Source organism: Chaetodon trifascialis, chromosome 16, assembly GCF_039877785.1.
Source record: "Chaetodon trifascialis isolate fChaTrf1 chromosome 16, fChaTrf1.hap1, whole genome shotgun sequence".
Taxonomy (NCBI): domain Eukaryota; kingdom Metazoa; phylum Chordata; class Actinopteri; order Chaetodontiformes; family Chaetodontidae; genus Chaetodon; species Chaetodon trifascialis.
In genome coordinates, this window is record NC_092071.1 from 16,912,386 (window position 1) to 16,920,160 (window position 7,775).

The window sequence follows — 7,775 nt, forward strand, 5'->3', positions numbered from 1 at the left end:
TGACATTCCACTTGCATGTAGTTGAGTGTACACGGTCTGCATTCAAATGCAGACTGTGCACTTTTCACGGCGATGGGATGTCTGGTGTGGAAAGCATGCTGTACACCTTGAGAGCACGGGGGCATTTGATCGTACATAAAGTAGTTTAGTGTCTGGTGCATATAATCACACTCCTCATAAGTTTCAAGAGTTACTACAAATGAGGTGGTCAAATTAAAAATGATCACTTAATCCTCCCACTCAGTCTGATTTCCACACTAACAGCAAGAAAAGCATGCAGCCAAAACCATATAAAAGTATGATATGAATCTCGACAGCGATGGAACTTCCTGCAACTTCAAGACCATACCTTAACAGATATGCACCGTCCTTAAATCAGGACAGCACATATCATATGTATGGGGGTGGGAGGAGGGTGCAGGCTTCCACAACTATGAAGCAACAGTACACATGGCTCATTGCTGCAATGAGGGTGTGATGTTCCTTCCTTTAATATACCCTGATTATACAATGGAACGTGAGTCACTTCTCATGGAGCCCTGTGTTCCTCCTCTCCATCTGTCTATCTGTCTCCGCTCACAGTCTGATCGCTGGGGAAATTGTACTGTATCTTACACTGGCCAGACATGCACCAGTCCAAATAGCAGGCTTGCATGGTAACATATAGGGATCAGAGTGGAACACCAAATTAAGGAATTAGAAACCTCATTCAGGGCGTTTTGGTGTACCACTAAGTTAACCTCCAATTAAAAACTGAAACTAAATCTGAAACTAGCAATATAAATTCCTCTGAAATGACACTGCACTCCGACATTGATTTAACGTGAAACTGTAAATCAATGTAACACCGCTGCAACAATAGACTGGAACGGTTTCAATCGTAAACTATTTGTTGCTGTTGGTCCAGTACTTTGAAAATTCAGCCCTGCTGTATTAACAGCACAGATTTGATGGTGACACGCCAGCAGAACACCCTGCCAATTTCAGCTCTTCTTAGCCGTCAAACTCAAGTTACTAAGTGGCAACAGTGGGTTCAGACGAAAGGAAGACTGAAAGGAGATATTTAATGTTACTTGTATATGTTCTCCTTTGAGAGAGAATACTCAAACTGCTAAGCGGCACTGAAGGGAACTGCCCAGTCACATTAAAATCACACTTCAAACGTGTACAGTATCATTTGCACAAACACTAAAAAGGTGAGGCAGATCAGCCTTATTTCATTTTGATCAGTATGATGGCAGCTATGGTTAGAGACAGACTGTTGCTAAACGCTACCTACAGTCACAGAGCTGTCTGTTTACAAGAAAAGCTTGCATTTTAAGGAAAATAATAATGTAAACCTCTTTCATAGCACAGGTCTGCTTTCCCCTCTATTGCATAACTGCACCATAAGGACTCTGGTAGTGAGAAAGTGATTATTGTTGTGACTATCACAAAATGGTGAAATGTGAGCACAGCAGAAGCCGCTGTTTTTTTGTTTGTTTGTTTTTTCTGAGAATAAAAACCCAAATCTTCATGAAATCTTCTTTCATGAAAGACCTCCAGCATCTCTGTTGGAAAACATTTCAGCGTCTCACCGTTTCTCTCTCCTCCCCTCTCCTCTCTCTTTTTGCTGCAGGTCTTTCCAAGAGTTCATTTTCCTCTTAAAGGATACTTGAGGATTACTGACCTTTCATCATGCAGGCAATCCCAAAAAAAAAATACCTGCAAAGTATTAAAAAGAAATTACCATGAGGAACGTTAATAGGCACTTGACAGCTTGCTGACACGACTCACTCAGCTGAGCATGATCCTTTCCCAGCCTGACGGTCTGTTAAGCTGTTTAAACTGTTGTACTATTGGACAGCCAAGACACCACATGTAGCACGGGGCTCACGGCTTCAGATTAAATTAGACTGTGGACAGTCTGATTCCATCGTCTTTGCTGGCTGGGATTTCCAGGAGCTAACCCTCCAGGTCTGGGAACGCTGAGCCTCGAAAGGATCAGTTAGGACTCACAGTCCTACAGTCTGCAAAAACAGTTGACACATGATTTTGATGCAGGTTTAGTCATTCGATAAGTCAAAGAAACACCAACGATTAATCAAAAATAATCAAACATCTAAAAATGTGTCTGCTAGAATTCACACATAGTGCCGTCCATAGATGCTCCAAAGTCAGTTAGGAAAAACCAGCAAAGGCAGCAGCTACACATTTCCATATTTAAACTTTTTTAAATAACTTAAAGCTTTAAGCAACTTAAAGTTGCTAAAAAAAAAAAAAAAGAAGAAGATGCATTGTCGGTCCTAAAACTCAAATTTGTATTCCTGGATTCAGCAGAAAATCAAATCTTCATATTAAGCAGGTTTATCAAGAATAAAATGTCATATGTGTTTTATATTGGCTGTGCTGTGAAATACAAGAATTCTGGCGAGTTTGAAGGATAATGACAAACAAAACTCTTTTGGAAAAACCAAAACAATGAATCTGAATTATAAACAAACATTTTTACAGGACCTCACACAGCATTTTATTGGTAATGTCCCTAATGGCGTATATTGATACTGTTGTCATAATCCTAAAGAAATTATCTTATATAAGCTTTCCTCTTGAACGATTCAACATGTCAATTACTTTTTTTCCCAATGTAACAAAGTCTGCACGAAGCCTGGATGTATCACCCCGCAGCAACACTATTGGCTGATCCAGTGTTTGAGGGAGGGTACCTTGGGTAGACATGATTGTAGTCCTTATTTTACAACGCTTATGTGTCACTGCAGTCAAATAATACCACTTAGGTTTCCAACCTGGGTTTGCAAACGGTTTCTAAATTTCTAGAAAATTTTTGGGAATCTAGAGCAGTTTCAATATAAATTTGTACCTTTTAATAATGAATTTCTTGGTGGGGAAATACAGATAAAAAAGCAATACTAGGTCTTATGGCATGTTTTACTAAACACTATGGCCATATAGATGAATTGTAACCATGCACTGCATTCAGCAGCACACTCTTCCATCACATGTGCAGATATTTTCTCAGCATCCCATTAAATAGGATTCGAGTAAAATCACAGCCCCCTGCCTGCACGGTGCCTTCTCACATCACATGTGCAGCCCACAACACTGCACAGTCTGAAAGCTTGATTAAATTGGAGTGAATGTGCTTCAGATGTTTAATGATATTTCAGCTCATAGAGGCCTTAAGTAATGTACACAGTTTACAACTTGTTGCCACCTTCTGCTTGTTTTTGCAAGTGCGCTGTTACCATGTGCGATGCAGCTTGAGTGAGCAAGCTAATTGAGGATTTCAGTTCAACTCAATGAAACTGTTGAATTTTCCATTTCTGTTAGAATGGTCTTCAAATATGTCTGCTTGTGGTATGATAAAAGGTTTGTTTCTATCTGCATATGATATGGTTCATGCAGTCTGAGCACATAACCCCTAAATTTCCATTTTATTCCCTATATTTTCTGTTATCGGAAGCTTCCACCTTAAATATTCCTGGAATTTTGCAATGCATGTCTGACCATCCAGACCCTCATCTGTCTGCAGTGAATAAAGCTGAATTACGCTTTAAATGTCACCTGGTGTTTTGGTGTGGGAGCACCATCATACTGGTATCACAGTGTATTGGTATCATGTAGTATAATCACTGTTTGTTTGTTTTGTTATGTGTCTGCACAGCTCAAATCATAAAGCCTTGTCCGTTTGATCAATATGACTCTCTTAATTAGCTCCACAGCTCTCATTTTGAACTGTCTTTATTTTACTGCATTTTTAAGCCCTTTTTAAAATGTAGAATAAAACTGTGTCCGTTGTCTATTTGATATTATTACATTAATATGAAAACAGGAAGTACGACAGAGCTCGCCTCCTGTGAACTCCAGTTGAACTCTCCACCCTGCAGAGTAGCCAGTCAGTGATTTTTTTGTCGTTTATGGGACAGAGCAGTCTTCTAACCTTTTCTGTTTTTACTGCATACATACAGCTGGAAAACAGAAATGGAGGCAACACAGAAGGAGAGCAGAGAAGAGAAACGCTGGTGGGCTTCAGTTCTTTAGCAGCACGAGACATGTGCTGAAGCCTTGGCATTTTGACTCCGCTACATTTTAAAGCAAAAAACAAATGAGGACATTGCTGGAGATCTGCATCCGGCTCGTCTGGTCTTCCTGAACTTTAGGAAATGTCGCTACCGTCAGAGGGATATGACATGAAGCAGGATGTAACATTGCAACATATTGTGTTATAATCTAAGAGAAACAATTGCCATTGCATGATTGACTTTATACTAAATTGTTCCACTGCTGACACATAGGTGGTCAACGTTAAAAAATGTCCACCACCAGATACTGATACAAATTCTCTCTGGAGTGTCTTTGCATGCCATTGAGTAAACTGGTTGCTGTCATACAGCAGAATGTAAATCAATATGTCCACATTGGGGACCAGTTGGTTAGTCCTTACAGGGAGAACACAGTTTAGCTAAAACTAGAGAGGACTCAAATGTGAACTATGCACAGACAACACCATCTGCTGGACAACTCTGTATTACAAAATCATTAAGTCTCATTCAGCTTTGAAGGCATTCCTTACTAAGATGGCATGTCTCTATTTGTGTTTTCCAGATATGCCTTGAAATTATTATGACATTACGGCAGAATATAAAATAGACATTCATGGCTTTTGATCTAAATTGGAAACATTAAAATAGATTCAACAAAACAGAACATCTTGCATCACACTAACCTCCAGCGGACATTAAATTCTTCAGCAGAACATGTGTCGGGCTGATGGCTTTTATGGCTGGTTACACATTGCCTACACTAATCGTCCCCTTCAGGAACACCTGTTCCAACCAGCTTCTCCATTTGGTTGCAACTCAGTGAGCACGCAGGCAGCAGAGAGCTTTGGTGGTTTGACCAAGCAGCGGGCAGCCTGCATGATCTAAGTGATTCTGAATGTGGTGTGATTGCTTGTGCCAGATGTGCTAGTCCCACCATCTCAGAAACAGCTGCCCTTGAGGGATTTTCATGTACTCGGGTGTTTAGAATTGACAACTGACAGAGGCAGTTCTGCAGGTGAAAACAAATTGTCAATGAGTAAGATCAGAGACCAATGGCCAGACTTATCCAAGCTAACAGCAAGCATGAGCGCAACACTTGGTCTGGATTAAATGTGTGGCCCTGGATGCAATTAGATTTTGCTGGAATTATCATTCCAGTCTGGCCCCACAGACAATATAACATTATATTGTATGCACATTTTTAACATTATGCTTTGATCTTAACGGCACTGGCTCTCTGTCGCTTTAACTGAACTTTATGTCTTTAAAAATGTATTTAAAACTGAGATTCTCTGGCATCCAACACCCTCTCTTGGGTGCAACACCCAACAAAACTGAGTAAAAAGCTCAGTGTTTGAAACTTGAAAACTAATAAAATAGGTTCATAAGACTGCAACTACCAAGCCAGCCATTGGCAGAGCAGTCTGTCAATCCCACCTAACCTGGTAAATGTGACACCTGATTGGCCAACACTTCAGCAAACAATAAGCTAAGAACAAATGACCCTGCCTCCAGGATCCAGGCTCTTTTTTTTCCCAGAACATCTGTTTTGGCGGTCTAGAGGTTCAGAGCAGGAGCCCTGTTTATAAAACTCTGTGGAGAATCCACAATAAAAATTTGCATATGTCCAAATTAGAAAATGCACATGTGGCAAAAATAATCTGATTGATAAAACCTTGCACACGCCTGACAGTGCACAATTTCCTTTTAAAAATAGAATTCTAGAAATTAACTTGGAATTGTCTGCATGTGCGCAAGCCCAACACATCATCTAGCTAGGTGGCATGGTGGAACAGTGCCTCACAACTAGAGGGTCCTGGGTTCGATTCCCACCTAAGGGCGTGTCTTCCACCATGCCTTCTGTGCCTGCTGCCCTTTAAGGGGGGCCTTTCTGTGTGGAGTTTGCATGTTTTCCCTGTGTTCACTTGGGGTATCCTCCATAAAAAAAACCCACTAAAAACATGCAAGCAGATCACCACCTGACCATCCATCCATCCATCCATTATCTATACCGCCTATCCCTTTCGGGGTTGCGGGGGGCTGGAGCCTATCCCAGCTACAATGGGCGAGAGGCGGGGTACACCCTGAACCGGTCGCCAGCCGATTGCAGGGCCACATGCAAAGACAGACAAACATTCACACTCACACCTACGGACAATTTTTTAGAGTCATCAATTAACCTAATGAGCATGTTTTTGGTCTGTGGGAGGAAGCCGGAGTACCCGGAGAGAACCCACGCATGCACGGGAAGAACATGCAAACTTCACACGGAAAGGCCCCGCCTGACCCGGGGATCGAACCGGCAACCTTCTTGCTGTGAGGCACGCGCACTACCTGCTGCGCCACCGTGCAGCCCACCACCTGACCAATGGTGACAAAAAGGAACTGGGTTCCCCGGGCACCGCTGTCGGCTGGCAGCCCACCGCTCCTGTTATGCCGTGGAGGAAGGACTTACCAGGATGGGTCAAATGCGGAGAAAATAATTTCACTAAGCATGTCGTTTGTGCAGTCTCCCCCTGTAGCATGTGTGTGTTGTTAAAAGTATGTCTTCTTCTTCTTCTTAGTTCACTCCCGTAATTACCCATAAACAGCAAAAGAAACACCCTGAACTAACGCTGATGTGCATCCTTCCTTGTGTGGTGCTCTTATTGCAATGTAAGTGCCGTCGATGGCACCAATTATACTGGAAAGCAGATGTTGCTGCAAATAGCGCTTTGACGTTGTCTAGGGAAACCATATGTATTGCTGGGCTATTCCAAACATGCCATCCCACATGGGTGGCATCACAAGACTCAATTAGGGAAGTGAAATCCTCGACCTGTCTGCCAATTCCCTCTGGAATGTGCTGGTTGCCAGAACCCCTGAGTGGTCAGAACTTGTAAAGGGACTGGTATTGGCCGGTTTCTAGAGGTTGGTCGCTCTAAAGTTGGGTCCAATGCAGCACACAATTCCAAGAGAATTGCTCTTAGGAATCAAAATAGGCTCATAAGTCAGTTGTTATCATGGGCCAAAAAATCCTTGTGGTCCATGAACACCCTCTCCACCCAAAGAGCCATCGGCAAAATCCTCCAGCTGTGCTAAAGCAGCCATTATGACCGATTCTTTCGCCCAATAGTCACCAAAGTAAATGCTGGTTCCATTTTCCACAAGGTTTACATCTTTCCAGCATTCTAACCCTAAGATACCAGTTTTCAGATACACTAGTTGGGAAAAAAATCAAGTTTGTTTGAGATCTGACTCAGCAACTCACTCTTGCGAGATCTGAAGTGTAAGCTTGTAAGTTTCAGTGTTTCAGACCCTTCCCCCCCTAAACATATGTGCGCATGCACACCAGTTTTCAGGTAACCTTTTACATGGTTTCAATGCTGGGAAAGTGACAAACTTTTGAGTTTGAGTTGATCCCTTATAATTTTTAATTTTTTTGCCTTTTTTTCTAAAAAAGGTGGAAACTGCGTGTTTAATTTTTAACAGCGTATGCTTTCTTTCGTTAGAATCAGGCAGCTCTTTGTTAATGGTGCAGTAGTGGAGTAAAATGTACACGTCCCTCTTGAATGCAGGCCTGGGCCCGTATTCACAAAGCATCCTAAGGCTAAAAGTAGCTCTTAGTGACGTCATTCTTGGAAGAATCTTAGAATTCCTCGAATTCTAAGATTTTTCTTAGAATTTTCCCTTGGTAAGATAAAAGCTATTCACAAAGCATCTTAGGCCTTAAGAGAGCTCCTAAGGTGAAAA